This window comes from Gadus chalcogrammus, chromosome 13 (genome assembly GCF_026213295.1).
Source record: "Gadus chalcogrammus isolate NIFS_2021 chromosome 13, NIFS_Gcha_1.0, whole genome shotgun sequence".
NCBI classification, from domain to species: Eukaryota; Metazoa; Chordata; class Actinopteri; order Gadiformes; family Gadidae; genus Gadus; species Gadus chalcogrammus.
The window spans coordinates 22013106-22032918 of NC_079424.1; the positions used below are offsets into that span (position 1 = coordinate 22013106).

Consider the following 19813-nt stretch of genomic DNA (forward strand, 5'->3'; position numbering starts at 1 on the left):
AATAAAAGTAAACATGATTGACATTTTAATGTTTAGAATCCTAGCTTGAATATTTACTGTAGTCTCTGAGCCGCATGGGTAGAGTCCTCAAGCTCAGAAGATGCTGGTGAGGGATCCATTTGGTACACAGTACCAGACTTTGCATGAATGTACTGAGAAAAAAGAGAGGGTATTCTTTAACTAGAGATGCAATTCCCAGAAATAGCAGGGAGAGTGCATGCAAAGCAAGAAAAAAGGTGATGGTTCAAAGTCAACTTAGAATCAAAGTTTCCCTATGCAATTTCACAGTCGCCAAATGAGTTGAGTGGATGAAATAATAAGCCAAGTACAGTTTCGGAAAAATACTGTATTGAGAAGTTGATGAGTATCCATCGCTGCATGTGGCGATCGATACACATGCAAACCAAATTTACCCACGGGTATGAATAAAGCAACCTTGACCTTGACCTTGATACTCGCCGCAATACTTTATTTCACTATGTGAAAACCCACATTTGAATGAATGAATATTAATGAATCAACATACCAGCATGTTCCAGTGATTTTTGTTCACGTGGACAAATGACAGGATTCCGTCAAAGTTATCAAAGTTTACCTACAGCATGAAAAAAACAATGTTTCATGATGATTTTATGAACATGTTAGTTAGCTGTCCACCTATGATAAGTATAGTTAAGCAATAGATCACGACAGGCTGTGGTATGTGCTCATTATACCACTGTTAAGGGGTGTTGTTCGGCCCGACGCGCAGCGGAGGGCCGGCGACCCCCTTTGGCCATCTAATTGTAATAATGATTATGTCATCATGTCAAAAAGAGGTGGATTTTCTGTGTATGTTAAGTTTTCATGACAAAGTTCATGACAAGAGTCATGTCACTCTTATGTAGATACCTTCAAATAAAGTGTTACCTTCTCATCACAGTTATTTCATGCACTGTAGTAATTACCCATCACGCAACGCACCGTAAAATGCACAAACATACACTGAACATATTACCTTAGGTTAAGTGGGGCGACGTGTAGTAGCTCTGTCACCAAATAAAAGTACACCTGCGGTGTAATAATCCATTAAGTAAATGGTTTCCACCACGTTGTACGTGAAGGCACTGAGATGCATCAATCCCTGAATTATCTGATAAACACAACATAATGTTTGATTAGCATTAGCACACAGCATCACCATATGAACACAAACTAGTTTCTTTGGCCATTGAAATTAATAACGAAGTTATGGCCTACTGTTGGCTTATCATGAGATCAACACTGGCTTCATCTCAGTGGTTTTCCATGTACAACAGAAAGAAAGACAGGTAATAACAAAGAGGGATAGTATGTCCGTCTATCTGCCTGCCTGCCTGTCTGTGTGTGTGCGTGTTGTGATATCCTTAAAGGGCAACTTCACCCATTTCACATAAGCTTTGTATTTTTAGAACCCCCCGCATGTTTTTGAATGGTCTAGCATCATTCCCTTATTTTCTGGAGAGACTGGAGAGATCCGTATCGATCTCCAACACTTCCTGTTTTCAATGACGCAATATGACGATTTTTGCGTAAAAGAAAATAGGAAGTGTAAGAGGGGATGATTCTCGTAAGACTACAACCACTAGTGGGCACTAGTGGGTCCCACCCCCTAGAGGGGGGTGGGACCCACTGACGCTACAGACCTATTAGAGCAGTGCCAGTGGGTGGGACACCAGCAGAAACTAACATCCACAGCGTCTGAAGCTAAGATAACAGAGGCTGTTGATAAAACTGAAATACATTGGCGGAGGGTACTGGATCTGACATAGAAGATGGCTCCATGCAAAAGTTCACCATTTCGAAAGAAATACAAACGAGGACTACCGTATTTTCCGCATTATAAGGCACACCGGATTATAAGGCGCACCTTTAATGAATGGCCTATTTTAGAACTGTTTTCATATATAGGGCGCACCGGATTATAAAGCGCATAGAATAGAAGATACTGCAGTCAAACGTTTGACTGGGGTTGCGTTATGCATCGACTAGACCAAGCTGTGCTAAAGGGAATGTCAACAAAACAGTCAGATAAAGTCAAACTTTATTAAGCGTTCTGACAACTCCGGTCACTCCCATGGTAACGATGTTCAAACGTTAATGTGCAATATCTCTTAACAATAAGCTCACTTTTCAGTTCATTCCCCGTCTACGAATCCCTCGAATTCTTGTGTGTCCAAATTGAACAGTTGGGCGAGTACGGCATCCAACATGCCCGGATCCCTCTCGTCATTATCTGAGTCAGTGTCGCTGCTGTTGCCTGGCAGTTCAGTGATTATTCCTGCCTTCGTGAAAGCTTGGACCACAGTTGAGACTGTTATATCAGCCCAGGCATCCACGATCCATTGGCAGATAGTGGCGTAAGTCGCCTGGCGCTGTCTTGGTGACTTGGTGACGTGATGTTCGCCTTCTTGGCCCCGTCCACACGAAGCCGATTTTTTGGGTGAAACCGCATATTGCTACGGCCACACCAAACGCGTGTAACGTGCCTAACTTGACGCTTGATCATTGTGTGTCACAAAAATGGTTCAACGCGCCAACGCGCCTGTGGCTGCGCTGGATTTAGGAGTCCGTGGTAGGAAACCCAAACGCCGCCGTGTTTGGGTGCATGATAGAGTTTAGATCGGGTTAGATTAAATAATCTCGGATATAAATAACAATAATCGGGTTAAATAACTTCACATGGTGTGTCTGGTGTGTTTCCAGCATTCGTAGTGTTGATGAACCAGAGACGCTGTCCATGCAAGTGAATGGAGCGTTCCCTCTTCGTCATAACTATCAAACCAAACATCCTGATGATCAACGTGATGAAAGTATAATGCACATTTCTCGCTAAAAATGTTTACATAAACGCATTTAATGGCGTAACTATGTTACTATTTCCACCCAGAATAAAGAAAGATGTCGGCCGTATGCTTCTGTGCAAGCGTCACTACTCTCTGCCAGTGACGTCGGGTCAAGCTCCACGCTGATTTGTTCCATTAGTAGATGGAACAAGGAGGTGTCCGATAGGCGGAGATGATCAGCGGGAGTGGCCGCCAGCGAAGCTGTGCATGGTGGGAGTTGTTGTCTTCAATCCACAAGCGCCAAAAAGTCACTTTCTGCCTTTTCTCGGTCAAGACGGCACCAAATTAGAATTTTATTTTATTATTCGACTACATATAGGACCCAATTTCAATACATATTCATGCCTCCACCGGTGAAATGCTCCTTTAAGTGCCAAAGTATCACCACAGTTTTAATGTACTTCAACTGATGTCTTTATTCCAACTGTGGACAAACGCAGACAACAAGCTCTTGGCTAAACTTCTTGCTCTGCCTATTGTTCTGTACTAGCTTGTTTCTTCGCTCCAGAACGTTAGCCCCCTTTATAGGATATATTAATGCTTGCATGTTAATGCTTTTTCACATTGACATTATTACGTGTGTGTGTGTGTGTGTGTGTGTGTGTGTGTGTGTGTGTGTGTGTGTGTGTGTGTGTGTGTGTGTCTGTGTCTGTGTCTGTGTCTGTGTCTGTGTCTGTGTGTCTGTGTGAGTTAATGGAGGTCTTCAGTCCTCCAAATACATCAGTTTGAAGAACTACAAATTGAAAGACAGATAGACTAGCAGTGAGAGGAAGAGCTTTTAATATGCCTACCTCTCCTGTCAACCACAGGTGGGGTCGTAGACACCGTAGATCAGTGTGGTGGATGAAGAGGCTCCGACCCTTCACTTGGGATGGCAGGGTTGCAACAATTATCTCTGTTCCCCTCTTTTTCCACAGCAATTTTAACTGAAAGTCAGAATTAACATTGAAATCCATGTAGCAATTAAGGTCTATGATCTATGGTTTAAGTGTACGATGTGAAATGTGAGGTTCTATTAGTAATTATATTGCATCCTCATTGTCTCTACCTAGGCCCTAGGGCAATGAGGAGGAAAAAAACCATTTTCATTTCATGTCCTTTATCTTACACCTGTCATTTAAAAAAACGTCACATTACTTACTTGTGCATCTTCAACCCGTTGATTCTGCTCCACTTTTATGATCTTCTTGGTTTTGGTCTTGGTCTTGGGGTTTGGAAGGTTTTTTGGAGGATTGAAATATTTTGACTTGTGCTTTGAACTGCCAGAAGAGGTGTCCCTCTTACACCATTGCTCTTCTGGGTCATCTTCCAGCTTAACAGAGCTTTGAAGGTTTCTCTCAAGTACATCAATTGGCAGGCTTTGTTGAATCACGTGTTCAACATACCTCCCCTGCACTGAGGCAAACATTTTAGAGACAAACTCTGCAGGTCTAAGGTATTTTCTTTTACACAGAATGGTGTGTATCACCAACCTAAACCATAGTTCGACATGGCAGTTGGTTTCCCGTGTTTTGCAGCATGTTCCTCTTTTGATAGATCCTTTAGAGTGCCTTGATAGATCAGCGAGTAATACACCACTCCACAAGGGAAAGATGCCCATGTATGTCTTAAGCAAGACATTAATTATACCTGGGCAGTGGTAGTTGTTGTTTTTGTCTGCTGCTTCATCAGACAGGACGTCACATGTGGCTTGCTCCCTTCTTTGGTCAAAAGCCTGCATGAATGGGGACCTTGCAAGAATGCCATTGGAAGGGTCACTGGAATCACAGATCCTGCTCCCCTCTTGTGTTTCTTCAATATACATGTCTTGACTCTGCAAAATGCAGCCATTCAGGTACCTTTCACTGGTATTGATTGAGTCTGTGTGCTGTTCTGCATCAAACAGCACACACATGTGGTAGAAAACATCAAGCGCTTCTGGCAAGCTTGTACAGTTCAGCAGGTATGCAAAACTGTATGTTGCATACTCCTTTATGCCTCTGTCACTGGTTGTTCTCCCAAAGGCCTGGGAGACTGCCTTAAGTATATGTGCAGAGCACAAATGGAGCACAGTGAATTTTGGAATGTCTTTGAGTTGTCCCGACACAATTTGGAATGCTCTGCAAAGGTATGCAGAGACATCCTCTTGGTTAAAAGAGATGAGCACACTGTTCATCAACGCCCAGCTGTAATCTGTCTCTATTTGTGCAATTTTTCTCCCGGTAATGTGGGACAGCCTCCTATTGAACTCCATAAGCCAGTGGGATATTGATGGAACACTATGGCTGTTAGTCACGAACTCCGCGACTGGCAAAGGCGGCTTGTCCTTGCCCATTCCAGGCAGAACCAGGGCATAGTAGAGCACTCTTTTGGACTGATGGGGTACTTTCTGAACTACCCCACCTGTTGCATCAAGGTATAGGGTAGTGGGCATGGGTCCTCTCAAATGTTCAGCCAAAATTTGCAGGTCCGCATCAGTGTATAAGTGGGTTGCAAAAGGGTCAATCTGGAGGAGCTGCAGATAGCAGTTCGATGATGCATGCCGAGTTTGCCGACCACTCTCTCTGATAATCCTCTGAGTGAGCATTAGCTCCAACAATTGGTCATTGTGAAGCCTTGCAACGCTTCTGATCTCGTAAGATATGATTTTTAAGACGTCTTTTGTGAGGCTTCTGGTTATATTACCAGCCATGATCTCCTCCACAGGTGTGTTTTTCAGCAATTTGTAATAGCAGTTGCTCACACCACTTTTTACAGCTTTTGCTATTTTTCCTCTCCTGAGGTATCTTGCAGGCCTACATTTTCTCTGTGACTTAAGGTGTCTGACTTCCCCAAACCGTGTCACCATGACAGTAATCTTTTTTGCGTTGGATTTTGGTGGGCCTTTCCTGGTGAAAGTGTAAACCGCCTCACAACCTTCAAACGTGCACTTGGCTGTGGCGCGGAGGTATGGTGAATTTTTTTTCCGGCTGTCACGTGTTCTAATATTTTGGTATTTAAAGGCTAATGTGCACGATGGGTTGCTTTTCCTAAATTCAGTTGTCTTTTTCCTTTTTCCGGCTTTATTTTTATCCAATTTTTTCTTGCGACCTTAAATTTGAATTATTTTGGCCCGACTATGCACGTCCTGTACGTGTCCTCTTTATCATTTTTTTTTGTGTGCTCTTCTCCCTTTGTCTCCGAAATTTGTTTTTCTTCACTGTCACTTTCTGTGAGTGGTGATGGTTGATTTGTAATTTTGTCATCTCCTTCATTTGTGTTATCACTTTCTTCTCCAGAGTCAACAGCTGTTTTTACCTTTCTCCTTCTTGTCTTTGTCGCTGAAATTTGTTCTTCACTGTCACTTTCTATGAGTTCTTGAACTGTTGGTGATGGTTGATTTGTAATTTTGTCATCTCCTTCATTTGTGTCATCACTTTCTTCTCCAGAGTCAACAGCTGTTTTTACTTTTCTCCTTCTTGTCTTTGTCGCTGAAATTTGTTCTTCACTGTCACTTTCTGTGAGTTCTTGAACTGTTGGTGATGGTTGATTTGTAATTTTGTCATCTCCTTCATTTGTGTCATCACTTTCTTCTCCAGAGTCAACAGCTGTTTTTACTTTTCTCCTTCTTGTCTTTGTCGCTGAAATTTGTTCTTCTTCACTGTCACTTTCTGTGAGTTCTTGAACTGTTGGTGATGGTTGATTTGTAATTTTGTCGTCCCCTTCATGTGTGTCATCATCTTCTTCACCAGACTCAACAGCTGTTTTTGCCTTTCTTTCCTTTGTCTCCCTTGCCTCCGAACTTTCTTCATTTTCACTCTCATTTTCCTTGTTTCCGTCAACTGTCTCCCTCTCATTTTCCTCTCTCCCTTAATATAATAATATAATAGTAACGTTATTGATATATTAAAAGTTTCAATGTCATTCATCTACAAAAATACAAAAACAATATACAACAATATGTTAGTTTTCACCTACTACTGTAGGTGAAAACTAAATCCTGTTAGATACAGTAGCATCACGGTAAGCATCCCTTAACTATGAGGGGCCACCTGGGACAGAATTCATACTTGGTCTTACACACACTATTATAATCTTGCATATACACCACTATACTCATACACACACCCTATTATACTCCTTTTACATGCATGTATGAGAGTGTATAGTCGTGTATGTGAGAGGATAGTAGTGTATGTGAGAGAGTATAGTAGTGTATGTGAGAGAGTATAGTCGTGTATGTGAGAGAGTATATTTGGGTATGTGAGAGAGAATAGTAGTGTATGTGAGAGAGAATAGTAGTGTATGTTGTGTGTTTGAATGTGTATGGTTGAATGAAACGGACAGAGGTGGGACAAAGTCACTGTTTGGCAAGACCCAAGTAAGTCCCAAGTCTTAGTAGTCAAGTCCGAGTCGAGTCCTAAGTCAAGACAGGGAAAGGCAAGTCCAGTCCAAGTCAAAGTCACACCAAAGCAAGTCCAAGTCTAAGTCCCAAACTTTTCAAGTCTTGAACAAGTCACCATGTATTTTTCTTAATAATGTCATTATTAGACTATTGATCATAATTTCAACATATCACTTTAATGTACAGTGTCACAATGCTCTCGATTTTGTCGGCGGCGGCGGGGGGGGGGGGGGGGGGGCGTATATGAACATGTGACTGCATACAAATGTGTCCACAGACATGGTGACTAATGTATGATAATAAGCATTATTGGCCCTAAACTCTAATATTCAGAAACAACATTTCCTCAAAAGGCTATTGGCTTAAGCAAGACCAGTAGAGGCATATACTTTTAAACGTTGCAAACGTTGAAACGTGCAAAAACATAATTATATATTCACGTGGCATTCAGTCCAATTTCAAAAATATATCTGTGGAATTCACTGACCAAGTGTTTCTTTCTGTTCAATAGATAGAATTTTATCAATCCCCTGTAGGAGAATCTGAAGGCTCTACTTAACCACTCCCCCTACTCACTTCAACCAATGTAAAGTGGACAGCACTGAGTATGGGAGGGTGTAGCCTAACTGCTTTGTGAACGACCCAGAGAAACGCAACGCAAATTCAATGTGAACATGTATGAGGCTTTAATAAAATCCCGGACGATTTTGATATTCCGCCACACATAAAGCGTCTCAAAAGAGGGCATGTCCTGGCAAAAGAGGACGGCTGGTTACCCTATGTACGTGAAACCCATTTGATACCTACCTGTCCCAGTGTTAGGTAGCGGCGCAAATTGGTGGGCGCTATCCTGGTAATTTCTCTGCGTGAGAAATACGACGCCATGGGTTGAATTGCGTGTATCTCACGCCAAATGCGTGAGACTTGAGAGCCCATTTCTTATCAATAGTTATAATATGTTCATTGTTTCTGTCTTCAAATGGGATCCTTCTCTGTGCATTAATTATTAATGAGACTGTTCTGACCCCTTAGTTATGCTGCGTTCGCACCAAAAAATTATTTGTTTGTTTCCTCGCGTGGTCGAGTTTGAGAGAGGCTTCCTCTTGTGACAGACAATTCATTCTAAACCCGTCTCTACGTGTTGTGGAAGTACCAGAGACGTCAGAAAAATCGAAGCAGTCGTTTAGGATTCATAATATCATCCGTTCTATAAAATATTCGAATCTAGAACACTCCGAGAGCTCCGTCAGGAGTCCAGGTCCTCTATATCTAAATAATATAAGATGATATAATATAATATATTAATATCTTTATAATATAATATTGTAGCGTCACAGGCTTTGGGAGATGGGGGCGGGCCTTAGCACGCGCGGGGGGGGGGGGGGGGGGGAGCTCTCGTGGGGATTCGGCTTCGCCGGATTTGTTGTGGTTACCGGCGTTGTCGTGGTTACCGTTGGTCTTGTGTGTGTTCCAACGGTTTATTAGCGGTGGTATCTAATAAATCGCTGTCTAAGCACAATTACAATTGAACCACGACATGGAGGAAAAAGGGATCGTTGACGTTTGCAGACTCCCAGAGCTCCTCCGGCGAATGCGCACAGAGCTTTTGGCCGTTATATTATATATTATATCATACAAATATCTATATATTATATAATCTTAATTTATTTAGATATAGAGCTCCAGGATCCCCCGCCGGAACTCACGGAGTGCTCTAGATTAGAATAACGGTTGATACTATGAATCCTAAACGACTGCATAGGTGTTTCTGACGTCTCTGGTACTTCCACAACACGTAGAGACTGGCAGTGGTTGAGAATGAATTTGCGGTCACAAGAGGAATTGTTGAGAATAAAAAATGTAGATTGCCGAGACTACTGTAATGAATTAATGCCCTTAAATATGACTACTTTAATGCCTTTGAATATATAATGTTCGTTTCCCTGGGTAAAGGGACATTAGCACCCCTATCGCCTTTTGACAATTACATCAGGGAGGAAGGTCCTCCCTCAGCCTCCGTTGACTCCCATTCATTTCCCAGAAAGTACTGGCGGCCGGTGAATAACATGGGCTTCAATGGGAGAGAGGAGGTGTGAGTGGGTGTGACCTTACAGGCGTCTGATTCGCGCAAAAATCTAGTCGCGCTGCGCTATGAACCAATCAGCAGGATCCCTGGCTGGTGAGCAGCGTTGCCAGATTGGGCAGATTTCCCACCAAATTTGGCTACTTTTAACCGCTTTAGGCTGGGAAAAATATCATTGGGCGGGAAATGTACCCAATCTGGCAACGCTGTCGATAACAAACAAACTCGCTCTGCCTGCATTGCCGCTCAGTCTAACCCGGGGATTCCACCGGATGCGTTACGGCAACGTTACGGCTGCGGCACGTCTTGGCCGCGACTTTGCCCTGCTTGCATTTCCACCGGGCGCGTTACGGCAGTGCAACGCTGCCTTGCGAGCCAGCCGTATTCACGCGAGATCACGAGATCCCGCGATAATCCTAAACCTAATGTACTCACCTTCCACTCCCAAAACTACTGCAATTAAATGCCAGGCTTTGTCCTTTCTGACATTGTTCTTATAAAAAGGATGATTTGAGACCCTTTGATTGATTGACTGCTGACCTGGTGCCACCGGTCATGACGTAATAATGTTGGTGTTTTATTTATTGTGTTTTATTTTGAAAATTGAGCGGAATGCTCTATGGCTTTTACTTTTTCACTTCCTGCCCTGATCGATCTGCTCTGTTGAAATTGGCGCGGTTCAGCAGCGGCTCGCGGCAAAAATAGGAATGCTACGGAATGATAGCGCTGCGGCGCGGCACGCCGCGGCACGCCGCTCCTGGGACGCTGCTGAGACGTTCCGCAGCCGCGCCCGGTGGAAATGGTCTCATTGATTAGAGTGGAACCTATCTGCTGCGGTGACCGCGGCCAAGACGTGCCGCTACCGTAACGTTGCCGTAACGCGTCCGGTGGAATCAGGCCGTAAGAGACGCAAAGCAGGTGAAATCATCTGAAGGATAACGAGATTCTAACATTTGCGAATAAAGTGTGCAATGGAAACATTGGAAACAGAGGACATTATTCATGTTTAATTACACAAAGCATTCCATTCATTGAGTTAGCGACCAAAGGAAAAGGTAGACCACTTCGCAAAATCGAGATCACCAAAAGTAATGGCAACGTCAGTGTTGTGGGTGCTACATGGTTTGCTAGGTACTCATGGCTTACTGGTAGCATTACTACCAATCGACTGTATTGCTGGCCCTGTTTGCTAATGAATAATGGCAAATCTCCAACGTGGGCTGTTCATGGTTTCCCTGATGTGAAAAATCTTGATAGGGCAACCAAACACCACGACCAGTGTCAAGTTCACGTTGGTGCTGCTATGCGACTTTCCTTGCTAGGCACCATGCCTATAGATCAGGTTGAATCTGGAATAATGTTCTCGTTCTTTTACTAGTTTGCGCGCGAGAGGCTGTTTTGCGTGCGCAAAGGGAATTTGCGCTCGCTCAGAGATCATTTGAGCGCTCGCAGTTAATATCTACGCATATGGAATAATATAATACGCCCGAATGCATCTTTTATCACATTAGTGAATTATGACACTAATGTGTCGCCATACAAAACACCCTGAAAAAACTTGAGTCTCACATTCTTATGCCACCATACACCAACAGTGCAAGCAGGCCAATGGCAACCAAGCGCGCGGTCCTTCCTCCCTCACTTTAAAAACGACCAGCCGCCACTGGTATACACGTGTGTGTGTGTGTGTGTGTGTGTGTGTGTGTGTGTGTGTGTGTGTGTGTGTGTGTGTGTGTGTGTGTGTGTGTGTGTGTGTGTGTGTGTGTGTGTATATGAGTATACTGGTGTATATGCGAGATTCAACCCGGTATCACGCGATTGCGTGCTCCTGCGCACGAACGTTAATCTATTGAAGCGTGTTCCCGAGCACGATAGTCCGACTTTTTGCGTGTTACACAAAACGAAATGTAAACCAATGCATTCTGAATGGGAGTGTTCTAAGACAATTAACGTGCTCCACAAAACGGTACGAGAGAGAGAGAAAGAGAGAGCGGGAGGGACAGAGAGAGAGAGAGAGAGCGAGAGAGAGGCTTCAGAAAGGGTGTGCGCAGATAGTACAGTGCACCCTAGTTATGTTTATGCCAAAACCTATATATATAATTAGGCTGTGGAAATTGCAATAAGTTAAGAACACAACTTCGCACGTTGAGCACACAGCCGTGTGACTCGTTTATTTTGTAAAAAAGAAAACCGGAAAACAAAGCGTGCTGAAGGTAAACAAATCCAGCATGGTCTGTGACGTCATGAGACGCACGTAATCCTTAGGGACCGCGATCCCTGAACCACCAAGAACGTAAATGACATGCAGTAAACAACAACACAATTGAAAGAACAACACATAACGAAATACTGTAGGTGAATTATGTTACGGTCACTACAAGGCTATAATTATATTATTTAGCGTGTAATGAGACAATCTATAGCCAAATTGTCGAAGATGCCCGAGAATCTTCGGGGATATCAGCATGGGAAATCGGCGAATCAGACCCATGAAGGGGGGGGGGGGGGGGGGGGACACGTTAGTTGAAGGGGGGGGGGGGGGGGGGGGGGGGGGGGGACACGTTTGTTGAGGGGGGGGAGACACGTTTGTAGGGGGGGGGCACGCTCGACAACGAGAGTTGGTTTTTATTGAACGCTCGACAACGAGAGTTGGTTTTTATTGAACGAGACTTCAACACGGAACAGCTGCACGAAACGATGGTCACGTCACTCTCGGTGACGGTGTCGACAATAATGAACACACGAACAATGTTAATAGAACAACACACAACCGCATAAAATCCCGAACCCATTAACCCCACTTAATCCTAACAACAAAACAAGTTAACAAAAGGCCCATTTGTCAACTGAGAACCCCAATTCCCAGAATCCCCCGCGGCTCCGGAACACGGCGTAGCTTATATTAATCTTTATTATCTGAATGGGAAATGCAATATTTTAGGACAGATACACCATTAAACGCGTTTCTAATGACATTTCTAGCGAGAAATGTACATTTTCCTTACATAATCTTCAGTCAGTGAATGTGTATGATCTTTATTAATCTTTATTATCTGAATGGGAAATGCAATATTTTAGGACAGATACACCATTAAACGCGTTTCTAATGACTTTACAAACGTGTCTCCCCCCCCCTCAACAAACGTGTCCCCCCCCCCCCCTTCAACTAACGTGTCCCCCCCCCCCCCTCCCTACAATCGTGTGTCCCCCCCCCCCCCCCCTCAACAAACGTGTCTCCCCCCCCCCCCCCCCTCCCCGGTCAACAACAGTCTCCCCCCCCCCCCCCTAAACAATCGTATCCACAATTTGCCGCGAAAGCCGTGAAACCCAAACCCCGAAACCCGCCTCCACAGCGGCACACGTGGATACTGTAGGTATAACACGCTATTTTTTACGTTGAAATGCTACGTATCCAGTATTCATGGAAACGTACACCGTGGACGTTTTTTCTTGCCGACTGGGTTGGACACTAAGATAAAAGCAGAAATAGTCCTAATTGGCCCTCATCACTTCAGTGTGGATAATACTGTTGCTTATTTAAAATGATCATCAAACTTTAACTTTAAGAAGTAAGTTATTACTGTAGATTTCCATGTACTTTGGACATGGAAATTATTATTATTATTATTATTATTATAAATGAAAAGATTAAATTGGGTGAAATAGGTCAAGTTGAATGAGGTACTGTATAAGAATCCATAATGGATCCATACTTTTCTATGTACTCTGCGGGTGTGGTCACATTCTGTAATTATTTTCACTTTTTCGTTTAACAGTAAAAGAACATGGGAGCCGACGTGGGAGCCAAAGTCAGCCATTGCAGTTAAAAAAAGAAATGGAGTCTGAGGAAGAGACGGGGTGCAAGAGAACAGGGACACAGTGAAAGAGAACAGGGAGACGAGGTGCAAGGGGCCAGGGGGACAGGGAGAAAGAGGACAGGGGAACAGGGAGAAAGAGGACAGGGGGACAGGGTGCAAGGGGACAGGGTGCCTTGTTATGTAAAGGTAATCTTTGTAAATACAATTGTTTCAAAAATATTTGGTGTATCATGTTTAAAGTGAAATACTTTCATTGCATCACAATATGCCAGATGGGATACAGAAAGCAATCCTAAAGGAATCCCATTTTGCTGCAGTTCAATGTTGCCGCTGTATACAGCATTATGTAAAAAGGTCAATGTATTTCTCAAACCTCGCTAAGATCTGGCTACTTGCTTTCAGGTTATCTGGTAAACTTATCACTTATTGTAATGTAATATACCATGGAATGATATTTTTGGACCTATACACAGGATTGATTTAACCATTGTGCCATAATCCAAGATGAGCTTTCACAGAGGCATAATTCAGAAATTAGAATGATAATGAATCCCTGAAAATGAATAACATCTGTCATAAATAAACAGCGGGGGGGGGGGGGGAAACACGTTTGTTTATAAGGGGGGGGGGGATATTTCCAACACTTCCAAACCGGAAGTGTTCCAATACCCGTACTTCCATGAGTATACTTAAAGGAAGTATACTATATTGTACTATCTGAGTACGGATAGGTACTCAGATAGTACAGTGCCGTGTTCCAATACCCGTACTGTCCGCACTTACTAGCCAAAATTTGAGTACACAGTACGTTCCAATTCAGATCCGGCGAAAAAAAGTATACTTCAAGGACCTGGATGCCGTACTCAAAACGGGCTAATCGTGAAGTGTGGATCGAAGGACACTCCCCGTACTCAACGGCAGCCATCTTAGCTACGTAGCGGAAGAGGCGGAGCCAGGCTGAGCCAAAGTCGGCGCATTTTCCACATAGCCTGCATTAATAAAGTAATTTTGTAGTTTTTATAGTTTTTATAGCTTTTTATAGCTGCTAGGCGTAAAGAGTTCACCGTTCAAAGCGGGATGTTTATTGCTGGGGAGGAGCCACGGCGGTGTCACGTTAAAATTGTACCGGGGGCGAAAATTGTACCGGCCTACGTCATCGTTTGTTTACATCCTGACAACCTGACAACCTGCCCTGCAACAGACGACGCGATGCAGAAAACATGTTTCCAAACGACGAAATAACATAATACAGATAGCGGATCGCTATCTGTATTATGATAGATAGCGATAACACTTGTTTTTACTTTATATTTGTATTGTATTTAATTGTTTAATCGAAACAATAAAAAAATTTGCCCGCAAAACGGGCGATCGCGTCAAATGACGCGTCAAATCACGTAGGAAGGTTCTCGAACATTCTAGACTATGAAACCTGCTTAAAACACTCAGTTTACTAGCTGAATTCGATTAAACAATTCAATAAAATACAAATATAAAGTAAAAACAAGTGTTTTCTAGCGATCCGTTATCTGTATTATGTTTCAAGAACCCTCCTACGTCATTTGACGCGATCGCCCGTTTCGCGGGCAAAACATTTGTCATTTGACGCGATCGCCCGTTTCGCGGGCAATTTTTTTTATTGTTTCGATTAAACAATTAAATACAATACAAATATAAAGTAAAAACAAGTGTTATCGCTATCTATCATAATACAGATAGCGATCCGCTATCTGTATTATTTTATTTCGTCGTTTGGAAACATGTTTTCTGCATCGCGTCGTCTTTTGCTGGGCAGGTTGTCAGGATGTAAACAAACGATGACGTAGGCCGGTACAATTTTCGCCCCCGGTACAATTTTAACGTGACAGCGACAGTCGTGATCGTCATTTCCGGTAAGTGCACCACAGAGTTCTCGATTTGGAACAGCGCTCACACTATCCGTAAGTTTATAGGGGGGGGGGGGGGATATTTCCAACACTTCCAAACCGGAAGCAGGCTTTTGTTAACTTGTTTTGTTGTTAGGTTTAAGTGGGGTGAATGGGTTCGGGATGTTATGTGGTTGTGTGTTGTTCTATTAACATCTTCATTGTTCATGTGTTCATTGTTGTCGACACCGTCACCGAGAGTGACGTGTCCATTGTTCACGGCAGCTGTTAGGTCACGTGTTGAAGTCTCGTTCAACAAAACCAACTCTCGTTGTCGAACGTGTCCCCCCCCTTAAGAAACGTGTCCCCCCACCTCAAGAAACGTGTTCCCCCCCTCAACAAACGTGTCTCCCCCCCCCAACTAACGTGTCCCCTCCCCCTACAAACGTGTCCCCCCCCCCCCCCCCCCTCAACAAACGTGTCTGCCCCCCCCCCCCCCCCCTCCCCGGTCACTAACAGTCTACCTCCCCCCCCCCCCCCCCCTCAACAATCGTGTCCACAATCTGGCGCGAATCCCGTGAAACCCAAACCCTGAAACCTATGGAGGTAGATTTGTGTCTTTATTATGCAATCAAAAATAATAGGTTTGAGAGCAAAACTTTCCACACTGCAATCAAAAAATAGATTTGAGAGCAAAACTATCGACACTGCAATCAAAAAATGTTTTATTGCAAGATAAATTAATGTGATAAAAATAATATTAATGGGAATCCAAAAGTTTTGTTTGCAAACCCAAAAGTTTTGTTTGCAAATCCAAAAGTTTTGTTTTCGAATCCAAAAGTTTTGTTTGCGAATCAAAAAGGCAAGGCAAGGCAAGGCAAGGCAACTTTATTTATATAGCACTTTTCATACACAAGGCAGACTCAAAATGCTTCACATATAAACATTGTTATACAATAAAATAAAATAATAGATAAGTAAAAGAAAACATATGCAAAGAAATTAGTAAAATAGAAAGTTAAAAAGGCTTTTTAGTAAGTAAAATTGAAAGTGCAATGTATTTAAGAGAAAATTAAATTGAAAGTTATTTAAGATCAGATCAACAGACTCTCTGGAACCCAAGTCGGGACTACAACCCGACCTAAAGGACAATCTAATACAATATTCTAGGACTCTAGCCCAGAACCAAAGGCAAACAACAAACAAATATTCAGTTTTCACTTCGTCAAGCTCTTAATGACACAACTTCATTACTCAGCAAATGTCATGTATTTTTCTGGTAAAAATAGAAAATAAAAGTTAAAAAGGCATTTTAGTAAAATAAAGGTAAAGTATTTAAGATTTAGCAGAAAGCTAAAGCAAACATAAAAGTCTTCAATCTTGTTTTGAAGGTGCTCAGAGTTGGGGCAAGTCTTAAATCCTCAGGGAGTTTATTCCAGCTATTTGTTGCATAGTAACTAAATCCTGCTTTCCCATGTTTCGTGTTTACTCTGGGGATAATTAACAGATTGGTCTCAGAAGATCTTAGTGTTCTAGAAGGCTTATGTAATGGAAGCATATCAGTTAAATATTTTGGGCCTATACCATGTAGGGATTTATAGGTTAGCAACATGATTTTAAAATCAATTCTCTGACCTACAGGAAGCCAATGCAACGATTTAAGAATTGGTTTAATATGTTCAAATTTTTTGCTCTTTGTTAAAACTCTAGCAGCAGCATTCTGAACAAGCTGAAGCTTCCTTAGAGTTTGTTTTGGGAGACCTGTAAGGAGACCATTGCAGTAATCAAGCTTACTAGTGATAAAGGCATGTACAAGTTTTTGTAAGTCTTCGGTGGACATGAGCCCTCTAAGTCTTGCTACATTTTTAAGGTGATAATATGCAGATTTTGTAACTGATTTGATGTGACTTTCGAAATGTAAATCAGAATCCATGATAACCCCTAGGTTTCTGGCTTTGATTGAGGTTTTCAGGGACAGAGAGTGAAGGTGTTGGGTTACTTTAAGCCTTTCCGTTTTAGCACCAAATACAATTATCTCTGTTTTATCCTCATTTAGCTGAAGGAAATTTCGGCACATCCAGTCTTTCACTTGCTCAATGCACTGGCACAGCAGATCTATGGGCCGATAGTCATTTGGTGATAGCGATACATAGATTTGCGTGTCATCAGCATAGCAATGATGGTCAATATTGTTATTATGCATGATTTGCCCTAGTGGGAGCATGTAGATGTTGAATAAAGAGGGTCCTAAGATCGAACCTTGTGGGACTCCACACATCACTGATTCTGATGCAAAGTCGCCGATGGAAACAAAGTAGTTCCTATTTTGTAGGTAGGATCTGAACCAATTTAAGACTGTGCCTGAAAGCCCCACCCAGTTTTCTAACCTGTCCAAAAGTATTGTATGGTCTACAGTGTCGAATGCAGCACTGAGGTCTAGTAGCATTAGTATTGAGGTTTTGCCAGAGTCTGTGTTAAGACGGATGTCGTTTACAACTTTAATGAGGGCGGTCTCAGTGCTGTGCAGGGGTCGAAATCCTGATTGGAAGGTGTCATAACAACCAGTTGATGCCAGGAAGTGATTAAGTTGCTGGAGGACAACTTTCTCAATGATTTTACTTATGAAGGGCAGATTTGATATTGGTCTGTAGTTGTTAATAATAGAGGTATCTAGGCTCCGCTTTTTTAAAAGGGGTTTAATAACTGCAGTTTTCAGGGCTTTTGGGAAGTTGCCTGACTGGAGAGAGTTGTTAACTATCTGCAATATGTCTATTGCTAGGCAGTCAAAAACATTCTTAAAGAGGTTGGTAGGTAAAGAATCAAGGCAACAGGTGGATGGCTTTAGTTGTGTAACAATTTCCACAAGAGTTTTAGAGTCAATAACATTAAAGCATGCCATCCCTGCCACGTTACTTTTGCCTGAACAGGGTGGTAGTCCAACATTTTTGTTTGAAGTGGAGATATTGATGGCGCGTCTGATGCCTTCAATTTTATCAGTATAAAAAGCTGCAAACTCATTGCATTTCTGCGTGGAATGGAGATCAGGTGGAATTTGTGTTGGGGGGTTGGTCAGTCTGTCAACAGTTGCAAATAGGGTTTTTGCATTATTATTATTGGATTTAATGATATTGGAGAAAAATGTTTCTCTAGCACTTTTTAAGTCTGAATTGTAGGCACGGAGGCTCTCTTTGTAGATATCATGGTGAATATGAAGTTTTGTTTTACGCCAGATGCGTTCAACCTTCCTGCATTCTTTTTTCTGTGCTGTTACAGAAGCAGCTTTTCTCCAGGGTGCCTTTTGCTTTCCAGAAATCGTTTTAACCTTGTAAGGTGCAATGACATCCATGACTTTCAAAATTTTCAAATTAAAGTTTTCTACAAGATCATCAGCAGAACATGGGTTGAGAGGTGGTAGTAAGGAGATGGCCTTTCTAAAAAGTACATACGATTCTTCATTGATAAACCGTTTTTTGACAGTATTTGATTTTGTCTGTATGTTGGGAATAAAAGATATATTAAAGAAAACACAAAAGTGGTCAGACAAGGAAGGATCAGTCACAGAGAGATCAGAAACATTGAGGCCCTTTGTGATAACCAGGTCTAGAGTGTGGCCCTTACAATGAGTAGTCTCTTTCACATGTTGGGACAGTTCAAATGTGTCCAAAATGGTAAAAAGTTTTTTTGCACACTTGTCATTCAAATCATCAGTATGAAAATTGAAGTCACCAGTTATAACTAGACAGTCAAAGTCTGTGGAGATGCTAGACAATAATTCTGTGAATTCATCGAAAAGATTTGCAGAGTATGTGGGTGGCCTGTAAATAATTAATAGGAGAACTCTGGGGGAGCATTTCAATACAGCACAAAGGTATTCGAATGATGGAAAATCACCAAATAACATCTGTTTCCCCTGAAAATCATTTTTAAATATAACAGCAACCCCTCCACCTCTTTTTCCAGATCTACATGCATCAAAAAAGTTATAGTTGGGAGGAGCTGTCTCTATCAGAACGGTTGCACTGTTATTTTGTTCTAGCCATGTTTCAGTTAAAAACATAAAATCCAGTTTAGAGGTGGTAATAAAATCATTAACTAAAAATGATTATTATTAAGATTGTTATTGTTATTAAGAGACCTAACATTAAGTAGATCCATCAAGATGGTGTTGTTGATAGGCTTTAAGGTTGTTTTTGGTTTGGAGGAAATATGTATGAGATTTGTGAGGTTAGCAGTGTGTCTAAGTTTCCCTTTGTTTACTCTCTTAGTGGTTACAGCAGGAATGCAAAAGTTGCCATGTTTTGACATAGGCAACCTTGGGTTCAGCAGATTATGCGAAACGTCCTTTATACTTTGTCTACGGCTGAACCCTTTTTTGTCTCAGTAATACTCAGGACTACTATCAGTACAGGGGGCGGGGGGCTGGGGCGCCCTCCACTTTGGTGTTATCAGCCTGTGGGAATGACCTGGCGATGCTATCATTGACACAGATGCAAGTTTGATGCCTACATATTCCTGTTTCTTAAATTCAGCTGGAAAATCGCAAAGGGAGGAGACAGTGGAGCTGGAGTTGTTGTGGCTATGGGAGAGATGAGGAGGGGGGTGGCCGTTCCTCGCCAAGCCAGCATCGGCGATGGGGGAGGGCACGGTGTCCATGGTGTCGGGCAGGCTGTTGTCTCTCTTCAAGGTCTTTGGTCTGTAATGCAGAGGAGGGGGGTGGCCGTTCCTCGTCAAGCCAGCATCAGCGATTGGGGAAGGCACAGTGTTGATGGCGTCGGGCGGGCTGTTGTCTCTCTTCAAGGTCTGTGGGCTGTCTGCTATCT

The 19813-nt window shown here is 42.6% G+C and overlaps 1 long non-coding RNA gene across 1 annotated transcript; it reads right to left on the minus strand.

Annotated features, from left to right (window-relative positions):
• Nucleotides 1-1028: 1028 nt before the first annotated feature.
• LOC130402330 (uncharacterized) lies at nt 1029-4271 on the minus strand. The gene is made up of 3 exons (XR_008903924.1): nt 4006-4271; nt 3656-3790; nt 1029-1132 (listed from the first exon to the last, which is right to left on the minus strand). It is a non-coding gene; the product is annotated as an uncharacterized LOC130402330 (long non-coding RNA).
• Nucleotides 4272-19813: the final 15542 nt, after the last annotated feature.